Source organism: Aedes albopictus, chromosome 2 (assembly GCF_035046485.1).
Source record: "Aedes albopictus strain Foshan chromosome 2, AalbF5, whole genome shotgun sequence".
NCBI classification, from domain to species: domain Eukaryota; kingdom Metazoa; phylum Arthropoda; class Insecta; order Diptera; family Culicidae; genus Aedes; species Aedes albopictus.
In genome coordinates, this window is record NC_085137.1 from 128,726,504 (window position 1) to 128,741,213 (window position 14,710).

General features: G+C 39.8%; 1 protein-coding gene across 2 annotated transcripts in view; it reads right to left on the reverse strand.

Moving 5' to 3' along the window:
* Positions 1-14,710, reverse strand: part of LOC109415477 (homeobox protein aristaless) — a 295,050-nt gene that overhangs the window by 76,335 nt on the left and 204,005 nt on the right. The gene's annotated exons all lie outside the window — the stretch shown is intronic.

The following is a 14,710-nucleotide window of genomic DNA, read 5'->3' on the forward strand; positions in this document are numbered from 1 at the left end:
AATTTCAGAAGAAACTCCTGGAGCAATTTCAGAAAGTAAAACCCAGAGTTCGTTCTTCGAAAAAAAAAAATATCAATTCCTGGTGAAGGAATTTTAAAATTGGCACCTGGGTAAATCCTAGAAGCAGTTCCTGGAAAATTCACAGACATCAAACATTATTTTAGGTGTCCAAATAAGAATTTCACACCGAAATCCAAAAAATAACCAAATCCTTGGAGGAATCCCAGAGAGAAACCCAGTAGGGAAAACAAAAAAGTAATTTTGGATAATATCTGGTTATCTGGATATGGATATTTGGAAATATCAAGAAACTACATGTTAGTATTCCATTCGTCGAAGTATCGTGAAATCACTTCTGGAAGTAGTCTGAGGAACTGCTTGGAAGAATTTCATAAGGATTCCTAAGATAAACTCTTTGAAGAACCCCTAAAAATATACTCCGTACAAATTCTGAACATAATCGAGCGAAATCCAACGAGATGATCCCACAAACCTTTTCTCTAAGGAATTATTCGTGTTATCTGTAAACCGCTTGAGGAGGAAAATTATGAATATTGATGTGTCGAAAAACAAGGATAAGAAAATTTTCACAAATTGGCCTCTTATCAGAAAACAGGTTCCTGAAGGACTGGTCAATATGTCCAAACAGTTGTTGTTTTGCAAAATGATAAAAATTGATATGTCATAAAACCGGGGTCATACAAGTATCTCGAAGTATCTTCTGATTGTGGCTTACATGACAAAAATACCTGAAATATCTTCTAGAGTTCTTGTTTTGCAATATTATGACGATTGAAATGTTGCAAGACCGTTTTCAAAATCACGAACTGGTGGCTTCCTTGGAATAATCAGGTTCTCTGAGCACCTCTGATAGTGGCCTGTATATCCAAAAAGTCTCCAAAAGTTTCTTACAGTTCTTGTTTTGCAAAATCAAGAAGATTGATATGTATGTCGCAAAACAGGCTTCAGAGGGAATCAAAAATTGGCCACTTCATCGGGCAACCAAGTTCCAGAAGTAACTCTGATAGTGGCCAATATTTCCAAAAAGTCTTGAAATGTCTTCTAGAGTTCCTATTATGCCAAATCATGAAGAATGATATGCAAGATCGGGTTCAAAAAAAAATCATGAACTGGCGGTTTCCCCGGGGGAGCCAGGTTCTCGGAGTACCTCTGCTGGTGGCCAGTATATCCAAAAAGTCTCCAAATGTCTTCTTTTGAAATGTCGCCAGACTGGCTTCAGAAATAATCATAAACAGGCCACTTCCCCGGGGCACCAGGATCCTGGAATACCTTGATAGTGGTCAAGATATGCAAAAGTCAATTCTGTGGCACGACACACAAAATACACGAACTGGCCACTTCTCCGGAGGCACTAGGTTCCCGGAATACCTCCGATAGTGGCCAATATGTCCAGAAAGTGTCGCAATACCTTCCAGAGTTCTTGTTTTGCAAAATCATAAAGAATGATATGTCGCAAGACAGGGTTCAGAAAAAAACATGAACTGGCCTCTTCCCCGGGGGCACCAGATCCCCGGAGTCCCTCTGATAGTGGCCAATATGTCCAGAAAGTCTCTAAATACATTCTAGAGTTCTTGTTTTGCAAAATCATGAAGAATGCTGTGTCGCAAGACAGGGTTCAGAAAAAAATCACGAACTGGCCACATCCCCGGGGGCACCAAGTTCCCGGTGTATCTCAGATAGTGGCCAATATGTCCAGAAAGTCTTGAAGTGCATTCTAGAGTTTTTGTTTTGCAAAATCATGAAGAATGATGTGTCGCAAGACAGGGTTCAGAAAAAAATCACGAACTGGCCACTTCCCCGGGGACACCAGGTTCCCGGAGTATCTCCAATAGTGGCCAATATGTCCAGAAAGTCTCGAAATGCATTCTAGAGTTCTTGTTTTGCAAAATCATGAAGAATGATATGTCGCAATACAGGGTTCAGAAAAAAACATGAACTGCCCACTTCCCTGGGGACACCAAGTTCCCGGAGTATCTCCGATAGTGGCCAATATGCCCAGAAAGTATCGAAATGCATTCTAGAGTTTTTGTTTTGCAAAATCATGAAGAATGATATGTCGCAAGACAGGGTTCAGAAAAAAACATGAACTGACCACTTCCCTGGGGGCACCAAGTTCCCGGAGTATCTCCGATAGTGGCCAATATGTCCAGAAAGTCTCTAAATACATTCTAGAGTTCTTGTTTTGCAAAATCATGAAGAATGCTGTGTCGCAAGACAGGGTTCAGAAAAAAATCACGAACTGGCCACTTCCCCGGGGACACCAGGTTCCCGGAGTATCTCCAATAGTGGCCAATATGTCCAGAAAGTCTCGAAATGCATTCTAGAGTTCTTGTTTTGCAAAATCATGAAGAATGATATGTCGCAATACAGGGTTCAGAAAAAAACATGAACTGCCCACTTCCCTGGGGACACCAAGTTCCCGGAGTATCTCCGATAGTGGCCAATATGTCCAGAAAGTATCGAAATGCATTCTAGAGTTTTTGTTTTGCAAAATCATGAAGAATGATATGTCGCAATACAGGGTTCAGAAAAAAACATGAACTGCCCACTTCCCTGGGGACACCAAGTTCCCGGAGTATCTCCGATAGTGGCCAATATGTCCAGAAAGTCTCGAAATACCTTCTAGAGTTCCTGTTTTCCAAAATCATGAAGATTGATATGCTGCATGTGAGGTTTTAGCTAACGTTACAATGTGGCCACCATGAGCGATAAGGAGGTTACCCCACGACTCCCCGGAATAATTCCGGAACCATGACCGCTTCCGTAAAGTGGACTCCGGTTCTGAAAACTAGAAGGAATTTGTGATCGATTGGTGCAAAAATTTTTAAAATCCGTTGAAAAATGACTGAGAACCAGCCATTTGAATTTTGAAATTTTCGTCGAAATGGGGGTTGGGGACGTACGTGTTAAAGAAGGCAAAATTTCTGATTGAATTATAAGTATCTAAATAGTCGATAATAAATGCAGTAACAAAACTTAAAAGAACAGCCTATAAATTTAAGAAGGAAAAATTCTTGAACAAAACATCAAACTAAATTGCCATTAAATACTACATCAACACAACTTGAAAGAATAGCCTATAAACAAAAGAAGGAATAATTTCCTATAGAAATGTCAGTGGCTGAAATACATATGATTACTATAACAGCACCATAATGTTTCTCTCAATGAGCAACAACATGAACTATTTATTCTTTTAAGTAACACACCAGCTGGTAACTTGGTCTACAATTTTTTTTGTCCCATTCGACCTTTTGTCCCATTCGACCTTTTGTCCCATTCGACCTTTTGTCCATTCGACCTTTTGTCCCTTCGACCTTTTGTCCCTTCGACCTTTTGTCCATTCGACCTTTTGTCCATTCGACCTTTTGTCCCTTCGACCTTTTGTCCATTCGACCTTTTGTCCATTCGACCTTTTGTCCTTCGACTTTTTGTCCTTCGACCATTTGTCCTTCGACCTTCTGTCCTAAAGCCGTAACCCGAAGTTTCGATAAACGGGTACTTTATAGAGCTAGGCTGTTTAATTGAGGAAACTCTGTAGCTCTCCTAAGTAGCTTCATTTTGAAGTCATTAAAACTGATCGCCGGATAACGTTCTAAGTAGCATCCAACGAACTCTTTTCAAAGAAGAAATAAAAAATGCATTTTAAGATTCAATGCAATCTTGTAATCTGGTAAAATATTGTTAACATGTCGGAACTTATTCCACAATACTTACACGCTGCTTCATTGAACTACATGTTCATGATTTATTTGAATTTCGGTGGGCATCCGAGCGTCCCAGAAGGTTTGAGGGTGGGTAAAGTTATTTCAGAACGTATCAAGAGGGTACCAAAGGGGATCTGGAAAGTTCTCGGGAGGAATTAGGAGTTTTAGAGGGTTTTGAGGGTATTCGAGGGGCTTACAGGATAATTTTTAGGGGTTTAGTAGAAACCCTTTCTGAAGTCCCCTCGAAGCTCCATGAAACATTTGTGGAGGTTCCTTACAGCCCCCTGGTTATATATCGAAGCTCCCTGGTACTCCGTGAAATCCCCCTGTAACAGAAACAATCCCCTGAAACGTTCATATAGCCCCCTTTAAATATCTCAAATACTCCTCTGAAATTATTTTGGAGATTCCTGAGATGCCAAGACCAGCCTTCTAAACCCTTTAAAGTCTCGTTCGAATCCCGTGAAACCTCTACGAAATGTCGTGAAACCTCCTGATGCCCCAAAAGTCTTATAAAACTTTCCTAGAGCCTGTAACACTCTGAACCTCTTAAAAGCCCATATACTCCATAAACACTATTCTCCCATTCGGTTTGGCTTTAGAAACCCTCCAGGTAATTCCTTAGGTTTTCCTTTAGTTTTACATGACCAATCTTTGGACTACCTTTGCTCCCATAAACTGTTCAGCAACTCTACTCCCCCTGTTTAAAAACTGCCTTGACATTCTCACTTTCAGTCCTGGGCACCCACGGTGGTGTAGAGGGCCGAATTGGAAGAAGCCATCGCCTTGACCTAAGTCCAGGTCAAATTTCTGTCAACTTGGTTGATTTCATAGTTGAGACTGCGCCGCCATGAGCCTCTAGGTCTGCCCCTGCTGCGTTGTCCTGCTGGGTTCCAATCTAACGCTTGCTTGCAGATATCGTTTCCGCCCCTGCGCAGAGTGTGGCCGACCCTCCTCCACTTTCTCCCAAATTTCTGTCGCTATCGACTTTCGATGACATCGACAATGGATCTCCACGTTGGAGATCCAATTGTGAGGCCACCATGCACGAATTATATACCGCAGGCATCTATTGATGAAGACCTGCAGCCATAGAGTGTTCTCTTCTGATACACACCAGGTTTCACTGGCGTATAGCAACACGTTCGAGTTGAAAATTCGGATTTTGGTGCATCAACTAATCTGGTTGTTTTTCCATACGTTTCTTAAAGTCGCAAAAGCATCCCTCGCCTTCTTGATCCGTGCACCTATGTCGATCATGGTGCCGCCATCCAGCCGTCATTTGGCTACCAAGATATTGGAAGCTTTCGTAATTCTCCACTGATTGCCCAGCTACCGTAAAGCTGGAAGGGTTGACCGTGTTCAGTCCAGCAACGACTCGGATGGGGTCGGACAGAACACCGTTGTGCAGTACTCTGCACGAAAATGCTCTGTACTGTGATTCAATGAGGCCGATGATTTGCTCAGGGACACGCTTGCGCCTGAGGGCTTCTCATTCCCACATGTTTTCGTGATTGAGACGTTCGAAAGCTTTTTCGTAACCAATGAATACCAGGTAGAGAGACTCTTGAAATTTGTTGGTGTGCTCCATTTGCCTTGACATTCCTCCAAGAGTTAATTGTCTGTTTGAGGGTCTCCTAGATCTACCTTGAGTATAGGTCAAAGATCTACAGGCGTAATCGATCTGAAGCGTCCTTATGGAACCCCCTGTAACACCCCTTAAACGTCTTGAAGCATTGTAAAAGCCACTTGAGCCACAATGAACATACCTAAATGTCATGTCCCCTAAGCCTACCAAAAACCATACAAGAATCTATTAGAGGCCAACAGCGGACTTCGCCGAAGCACTCGACAAAAAAAAAATAATGGTCATTTTCTAAGCAAACACTGGCACTTTGAATCACCTTAGCATTTTATACTGCATTCCGCGGATCCTGTCTGTAAATTTTCAAAAATATTCTTAGCAATACACTGGAACCTATTTTTTTGCCATAAGCCTGGGTTGCATAAATTGAAAATGGACTTAAACTAAAACAGGAACAGGACATAAAAATAGGGAGTTTTGCACATAAATTTACACTTGACAGCACTTTAAACGAACGAACACAATTCTAGAAAAAAAAGTTAATCTCCTAGTAGTTTGAGGTGAGTCTAAGGGGGTATTGCTGAGGTTTCCTAGGGTTTCAGGGGAGCCTTAAACGAGATGGTTCCACACCTGAGACCACCTGGAACCGCTCCGAAAGCCCAATGAGAACCCTTAGAACCTCCCTGATGTCTTCTGAAACGCCTCGCAGACCCCCTGAAGCGCTCCTGAGACTTCCAGGTACCTCTTGAAACTTAAAGGGGCTTCTTGAAACGGCCTTAAACCCCCATAAGACCCCTCTGATACCCACTGGATCGCCGCTGAGACCTAGTACACTGCAACTTTTTTCATGCCATTTGTCGGGGTGGCATAAATCAAAAATGTGCATAAACTTTATTGTAGACGACTGTTTTGAAGACTTTCAGGTAATTTGGGTGTTCCAGTCTTTTCAGGGGCCAAAAACAAGTGAACTTTTTCTTCTTCCTGAACATTTTGTTTTTGACTCTCGAAAAGACTGAAACGCCAAAAACTACCCGAATGTCCATAAATTAAAAATGCTACAAAAAGGATTTTTTGTGCATAAATTGAGTTAGGGCTTTAATAAGGGAATCAGAGATCTTAAAAATGAGGGTTCCAAGGGACTTCAGGTGCATTTCAGGGGATTTCAGGAGCCTTTTATGGGCGTACTGACAGGTTTCGTTGACATTTTAATGGGATACGGATTACGGATCAGGAGCGCTTCAATAGTATTAAGAGGTGTTCAGGGGCGTTTCATGGAGCTTTAGAAACGATTCAATAGGGTCTCAGGAGTATTTGAATGACTTTCAGGGGTATTTCAGGGGCGTTTCAAGGGGTTTCATGGATTTTTGTGAAGGGATCTCTGAAAATCCTGTGAAGCTTCCTGAAATGCTTTCGAATTCCTCCTAAAACCCCCTCGGACCTCCTGTACCGCACTTCCGAAATGCCTCTGAAACCCCCTGGAACGCCCCTGAGATCCTCGGGAACTCCCCCTCCACCAAACCCCTTGGAACCCCCTGGAACGCCACTGCAACCTCCCCTTGCTCTTCCTATAAAAGTCTACTGGCCACCATTGCTATTCCACAAAAGGAGTTCCTTGAGGGACTCCCAGGTACATCTTAATAAGATTCTTCCGGGGGTTTATTTAGGATTCCTTGAGAAGTTCCCTTTGAGGTTCTTCCAGGAGTTTATTTTAAAATTCCTAAAAAGGTTCCGACTGGAAACCCTTTAAGAAATCTTACCAGGACTTCGCCAGGAAGCCGTAACGGGATTCTTCCAGATGTTCTTGGTTTGTTCGAGGTTTGCATATCTCAAGCAACATTTCTGGGTTGCTTGAGAAATAGCTTCACAGAAACAAAATATGAACTTTACTTGAAACGTATACCGATATATAATGTAATATTTGTTCATGTAAACGCTGATTCAATTGAAATTTGCACCATATAAAACATAATTGATCAAAGCTTGTCACCAGAGTCAACATTACATTGTTGTTACTTTAAAAAAGTAGCTCCGTGGTGTTAAAGCATACAATTGCACATATAGTTCCGTGATGCAACTAAATTTACATGACATTACCGACAACTTCACATTGGCGAAATGTACAGATGATGGCTTGTCAGATCCAACATGGCGGAAAAGTAAACAAACCCGCTTCTGTGTGCGGAGTTTCAGTGATTCTTCCCGTTTTCGAACCGATCCAGATGTCCAGGTAAATGTTCTTCATTCTAATATCACTTTAACAACATGTAATACATATTCACGATGTTTATTCCAGACCATACTGAAAAAACAGGGAAGTACATTGAAAGCCGCAACAGTATGGACAACAGAGCCGTGAAAGCATCCGCGCTTGGAACAAGTTCACATTCATCATCGAGTTGCACCTACTTTCTTCGTGAAATTCTGCAGCGTATCAAGGAATGAGTGATGCGCAAACACCACTGGACTTTATTGAGTATTAGATGGTATATCTGGAGTATATGAACCATGTTGTGAGCAGTGTAATAAAGTGCAATTTTCGTGAATGTGATCAAGCGTTAAAATGGATTCTCAAAAAATATTCCTGTACCATGTACCTATGTACCATTTTGTTCAATTCCGTATGTTTTAAAAACATAAATAAAAGGTTTATTATGTTATGACCCGTTAATGTTTTACTATGATTGATCAGAGAATATCCGAATAAATTCAAAACATATATTGACATCTCTTACTGAAACTGACATTTACACGAAGCCGTGAATTTTACATGGGCATTGTAAATAACAAATGAAAAATAAAATGTCATGTAATGTTACAGCGCATTTCACGCTCCAATTATGTGCATTATATATCATGCAATTGTACATCAATTTTTCGAACTGTGTTCTGAGATCATTCCAGGAGTTCCTGGATTTTTTGAAAATTCCTTCCAAATTTTCTCCTGAAATTAATTCCGAGCTCACTCTAGGTTAACTCCTTCCAAGATTACTCCAATTTTTTCTGAGATTTTCCTGGATTTCTTTCTGTGTTTTCTCCCCTTTTTTTCTAGATTTTCTCTAGGGTTTCTTTGTATATCTGCGATTCTTTTTGGGGTTCCTTCTGAAGTTCTCTCTGAGGTTCTTCCAGGAGTTTCTTCTGATATTCCTAAATAACATTCGTAACAGTTCCATCTTAGGAACTCCTTCCAGGATTCTTTCTGAGATTCAAGGGATTTCTTTCGGTATTTCTCATTCTGTCCGAGATTCTCCTAACAGCTTCTGAGGAAAAACAGAAGGAACTTGCTGGAGTATATCCCCTAGGAAATCCTATAGAAATTTCATGCTGAATTCTATAAACAAAAATGGAAGGAGGAATTTCTCCAAATTCTCCCTAATAAAATCCTTGAGGATTTTCATTAGAATCATCTGAAAGAGTTCTAGAATGAAATTACAGAAAGACTTCAGAAGGATCTACAGGAATTCAAAACGCAACTCTTGGAGGAGACCAGAACAGAGTTCCTAGGTGAACCCTGCTAAAAGTTCCTGAAGAAACCCTGAAAGCAGTTTCTGAAAGATGGATCCTTTATGGAGCTCCCGAAGGGAAGGAGATCCCAAATGAATCCTGGAAGTAGTTCCTGGAGGACTCCCGGAAGAGGTTCTTGACGGAAGAATTCCCCGGTGGAATTACCGTGGGAATCCTGGCAGGAATTATTGAAGTAACTTTTTAGGAAATCCCAGAAAAAAATCTCTGGAAGAATCTCGGAAGTACTTCATGGATAAATTCTGGTTGAATGTCTTGAAGGAATCAGGGTCTCTTCAGGAATCTCAGAATAAACTCCTGGAAGAACCCCAGAAAATCATCTAAATCTCCCTGGGAATCCCACATGAATCTCCTGGAGGAGTTCTGGGACACATTTGGTAAGAAACCGCATATCATACCAGTATGAAAAAAAAACTGTCAACATCCAGTGTATGCACCTGTGACTCTGTGAGTCGTGTAAGAAAACTAAGCAAAGTTTTCTACAAGCTTCAAATTCTTTGATAATAAAAACAGGTGCATCGTGAAAGAAATGGTTTGAAAACCCCTACTTTAAGGTTTAAGACTACTATTATCAACAAACCGAGGATTAGGAAATTCAAGAAATTTTGTGATTGCCCAAATAACATTTCAGCTTATAATTGACATTGACAGGTACGCGTATTTCGACTAGGGTGCCTGTACCAGTTTTCGCACTACCTAAGAAAAACTATTTTTACAAAAATAAGAAGAAGACCGACGAATGTAAACAATAAGTCAAATGATAGATTAGTTTTCATACTTTACAGGAAAAATATAAAAACGGAGCCAAAACTACTTTTAGTATTTATTACGGCGTGTGCCGATGATAGGAACCCTGTACCAGTTATGGACAAATTTGTTAATTTGGGTTCCACTTCGCACTATTTACATGCATTCCTTATGGGATTTGCCATAACTGGTACACTATGGCGAAATAGGGTGCAAGGAGGCCGAAAAGTTAAGGAAAATGATTTATTTCTACCATAATTTGAGCAAATAGTGAAGTTTGAATGATTGCAATCATCTTTTGTGATCGTGATCTGTTGTTCACGTAATTTCTTGTTGATTTGTATCTTTAAAGCAGTGGTCACCAAACTGCGGCCTGCGGGCCGCATGCGGCCCTCGACCAGGCTTTGTGCGGCCCGCGAACTGATTTTAAAATGTATTAGAAAGCGGCCCACATATAGATTCCATAATGAAAATCAGAGATTTCACCATGTATTAAAACTTTCATGAGAAAGAATATTAACACCTCAAATTTTGCCAAAATTCGTTGTATTCTTCTTCTTCTTCTTGGCGTAACGTCCTCACTGGGACAAAGCCTGCTTCTCAGCTTCTATGAGCACTTCCACAGTTATTAACTGAGAGCTTCCTCTGCCAATGACCATTTTGCATGTGTATATCGTGTGGCAGGCACGAAGATACTCTATGCCCAAGGAAGTCAAGGAAATTTCCTTTACGAAAAGATCCTGGACCGACCGGGAATGGAACCCGTCGTTGTATTCTATTTACTTTATACTCAGCACATGTACCAGGGAACTATTAAAAAAATAAAACGGAAATGTTGCCCAAACTTTCGAAATTTTGCAAAAAACTTCAGGGATTGGGCAAGATATTCTTCATTTCCCTAGCAATACTTTTGGGAATTCTTTTTAAAATATATATTCTAAATCGGCTACAAATACTTGTACACATTGCTCAGAAAATCATGTCTGTGGGTTTTTCTTCATTGGCTTCCTAAGGAATTACGCAAGAAAAACTTATCAGAGATTTCCATAAGGGCTGTCCATAAACCACGTGGTCATTTTTTTGGGACTTCTCGACCCCCCCCCCCCCGCCTGGTCATTTGTCCATACAAAATTTTTTATTGTCCATACAAAATGCTCATAGGCCGAACCCCCCCCCCCCCCCCCCCCTCATGACCACGTGGTTTATGGACAGCCCCTAACAGTAAGCCAGTTTTTCGGGATTTCTTCTGAGAACCCTGAAACCTCTACAAACCATTTTGAAATTTCTTAAAATCCACGAGAAGTCTCAAAAAACCTCACAGTTCCAAGATTTTTTTTTAAATAAAGGGAATCCCTAAGAAATCCCTAGGCTGCAGTAAAAAAACTCGGAAATTTGCCAAAACTGGATCCAGGGGTTTTACAAGAAATTTGTCTGTGTTTGTGCCTAGGACTTCCACAATTTTGCAGTTATAATCTGCGCTATAAGCACGCTGTAAGTTTATCCACAAACTTCTTATAGAGGTCCATATTGTTCTAACCAGCGTCGCTATTGCTTATTTTTCGTATGACTTTTAAGTAACTAGTCTGAAACAATTTGCTCAACATTATCAATACAAGAACTACAAAGCCTTAATATGACGTTCTTGAAAACCATGTTTTTAATTCCCTACGATTTTCAGGATTTTTCCAAGTAAAATTTAATCTCCTGATAACTCCAGATTGTTTAGTTCCTTGCTGTTGTTCAATATTTTCAAAAAATCAAACAAATGGATTTTTTTTGATGAATATTGAAAATTGTGGAAAATACACTCTTGAATGAGTTGCGGCCCGCAGCCTCTTCTCAAAATTAAATTTTGGCCCGCAAAGACAGTAAGGCTGAGGATCACTGCTTTAAAGGTACACTGAGCCTACCACTTGTAATCTTCCTCAGTGTCAGTTATCCAAAAATTAAAAGGTACGAAACTTATTCAAAGAGGATATTCTGCTTAGAGGGTTCGAAAAGTCGGTACAGAATCAAGAACATCTTAAGTTTTATACTTCTCTATTAGCAGTTTTCATGACCATTATTTTTAAGTCTGCTAATAAAACCGACAACTCCATGAAAACCTTCTGGCAACCGCTATAAGAACGCTTTTCGGCCAAGTGGACCATACTAAAAAAAAGCTTTATGGAAAGCAAAAACAAGTCTGGCGTTAGTTTTAGCCACCTAATAAGACATAGTATATTCGTTGGCATGAAATTCACGCACTGACTACTCTTTCTAGGCCTATTTTGAAGTACTCTTGACAATTGCAATAAAGCCTTTTATTAAACAAATAAGTTGTTGAGTTGGCCAGTTTTGTGACAATTTGATAGGAGATTCATAGAATGCTGCTAATATCCAATAAAACTTTTATCGATGGCATTACCGAAAACCGTCAAAAACCTCTCATAAAACTAAAATAAATTCAATAAGTTCTGAAAATGTTATTTGGGTGCTTTCAATTTGAATCAAGATGTACTTCAGAAAGATTAAGGGCTCATTAGAGCCCAGCAGCACGGAGCTTGCGAAATATTGATCAAAGGTACCCAGGTAACCAATAAGCATCTAAATAAGCTGTATTTCAGCTATAAAACTGCATTATATCTGCTTACTGCTGTATCATAGTAGTTCGACTGCTGAATTGCTCTGTATTAGCAATTCAAATGCTGCTTTAATTCTGACAGCTGTTGTGTAGCATTTCAAATGCACGATATTTTTTGGGTAACAAGCATCCTAATGGCCATAAAACTGTTAAGAGAGTTGAGCGATGTTAAAACTGTTACACATTTCAACTTTTCAATTCATGTGCCACGACTATAGGATCCATTACCATTCAGATGCCCTATCATTTACTGGTAGCAACGAAGCTAATCAATGAGAGAACAAATGTTTTCCGAATAAATCCAATGGAATAAGAAACCAATTATGCCATCGTGTATTATGTGGATGGTTTGATTATCAGCACATGTCCGAGCGGTTGTCCGGGCACAGCAAAATAACTGCCGGTGCCGGTTTAATAGATCAAAAAATCAACGCACATTATCTGATCATTTATAGCTCATCCTGTAGCGCGGTTCAGCATCATCATCAGCCAGAGGATTGTGAGATCGAATTCCAATTTCAGCGGGAACAGCAAAAACAACTGCAAAAATAAACAACAGCCCCAAAGGCGCACAGGAGAGTGTGAGTAAAAATAGAAAGGGAAGAATATGAAGCGACTGAAATGCGCAGGGGAAAATGTTTTTGTTTATGATCGATTTTTTGGGGATAGGAAAGCTATGCATTTAATCAGCCGTATATTGGGCCAAAACCTGCATTTAATTAGCTCTTATGGCGCATATACGGCATATTAGCATTTAATGACCTGCAGTTAAGGCGCATATAGTGCTGAATAAAAGTAATTTTAACTGCTTATTGGTTACCTGCCCAGGTAACCAATAAGTATTGAAATTGGCATTAATTCGGCACTATATGCGCCTTTACAGCAGGTCATTAAATGCTAATTTGCTCTATATGCGCCATAAGTGCTACTTAAATGCAGGTCTTGGCCCAATATACGGCTGATTAAATGCTTAAATTTCCTATCCCCCAGACTAGATTGTCAAAAATAAAAACAAAATATTTCCCCTGCCCATTTTACGGCTTCCCTTTCTCTGCTATTTTTATCCTCTCTCTCCTGTGCTACTTTTGATGCTTTGGGACACGTTTTGAAATGCTGTTGTTGTTTTTTGGCTGATTTCGGCGAAATTGCGATTTGATCCCTCGATCCTCGGGTTGACGATGGTGCTGAACCACGCTACGATGTAAGCTATAGATGATTAGATAATGTGCGTTGATATTTTGTTCAATTTAAAGCTTGAATATTATACACCGGCAGTTGCTTCGTCAGATATGCTTTGTGCTCGGCATATGCTGATAACACTAGTTTACAGCATTTTTGAACTCGGTAAGCTGATGATCATTTTTGGTGTAGAATCATGCCCTGAGTTCGAAAACGCGAAGGAAAAAAAATACAGTAGAGCGGAAAATTTTTCGACTTTCCATACAAGGTTGATGATTTGAACTCGATTTTTGTTCTATTTTTAAGCAACGTCGCTCACTTCACACACCTCATTCTCCGTAATCAATGCTCCGATTGAGCTGAATTTTTTACTGTAACTCGCCTACATATGATATGTCAAATAAACGTCGAGAAAGAATTTTTAAGTTGGTTTTTTCTTATTGAAAAAAATACATTTCTTAAAAAAAATTAGGGATTTTTGCTAAAATTTAAGAAGATCGTCCCTAAAACTCGCCAATATCTTGAATTTCATCAATCTGACGCAAAACCTGTATTCAGATGATCGAATGGTATTGTATTTAGCTTTTAATTTATGGAAAAAGATTTAAAATTGGTTGAACAAAACGCAATATATTTGAATTTTAGTAAATTACATATTTTGAAAAGTTGCAAAACTCGATATTGAGCTAAATCTCAAAAACTGTTCTACTTTAAATTTTTTGAAGGTCGGTTTCGAAATCAGCACTAAATTGTGCTTCAAAAATTTTGGTCGTTGACAGAAGTTCACGACTTTCGTTTTATTTTGTAAACTTGTGTTATTAAATCGAGCATTGGAAAGTAGCCAAAACCATGGAATTTATTTACCAAAGCATGTTTTTTAGTTGTTTTGTGCTTGCAGCGCAAGCGAATGATAATGGCATCTACAGCCGGGGCACGTGAATTAAAAAAGTGGAAATGTGTTGTGGGTTTAGCATCACTCATTCCACTTAGCAATTTTATGGCACTAATGTAGCAGTTATGCTGCTTGTTGTCCAAAACATACCGTGCATCTGAAATGTTACATAACTGCTGCTAGATTTCAAGTATCATTTCAATTGCTAATATAGGGCAGTTTAGCAGTCGAACTGCTTTCATACGGCAGTAAGCAGGTCAAATGCAGATATAAAATAGAAATACGGCTTATTCAAATGCTTATTGGTTACCTGGGTGGGTATGGATCAATTCTACACAAATGCAAAACATTCAGCGGATTTTATGATCCACTTGCAAGAATGTAAACCGCATCCACCTTTTAGCACTTATCCGCACGCTCTTCCACCCAGTAATGTG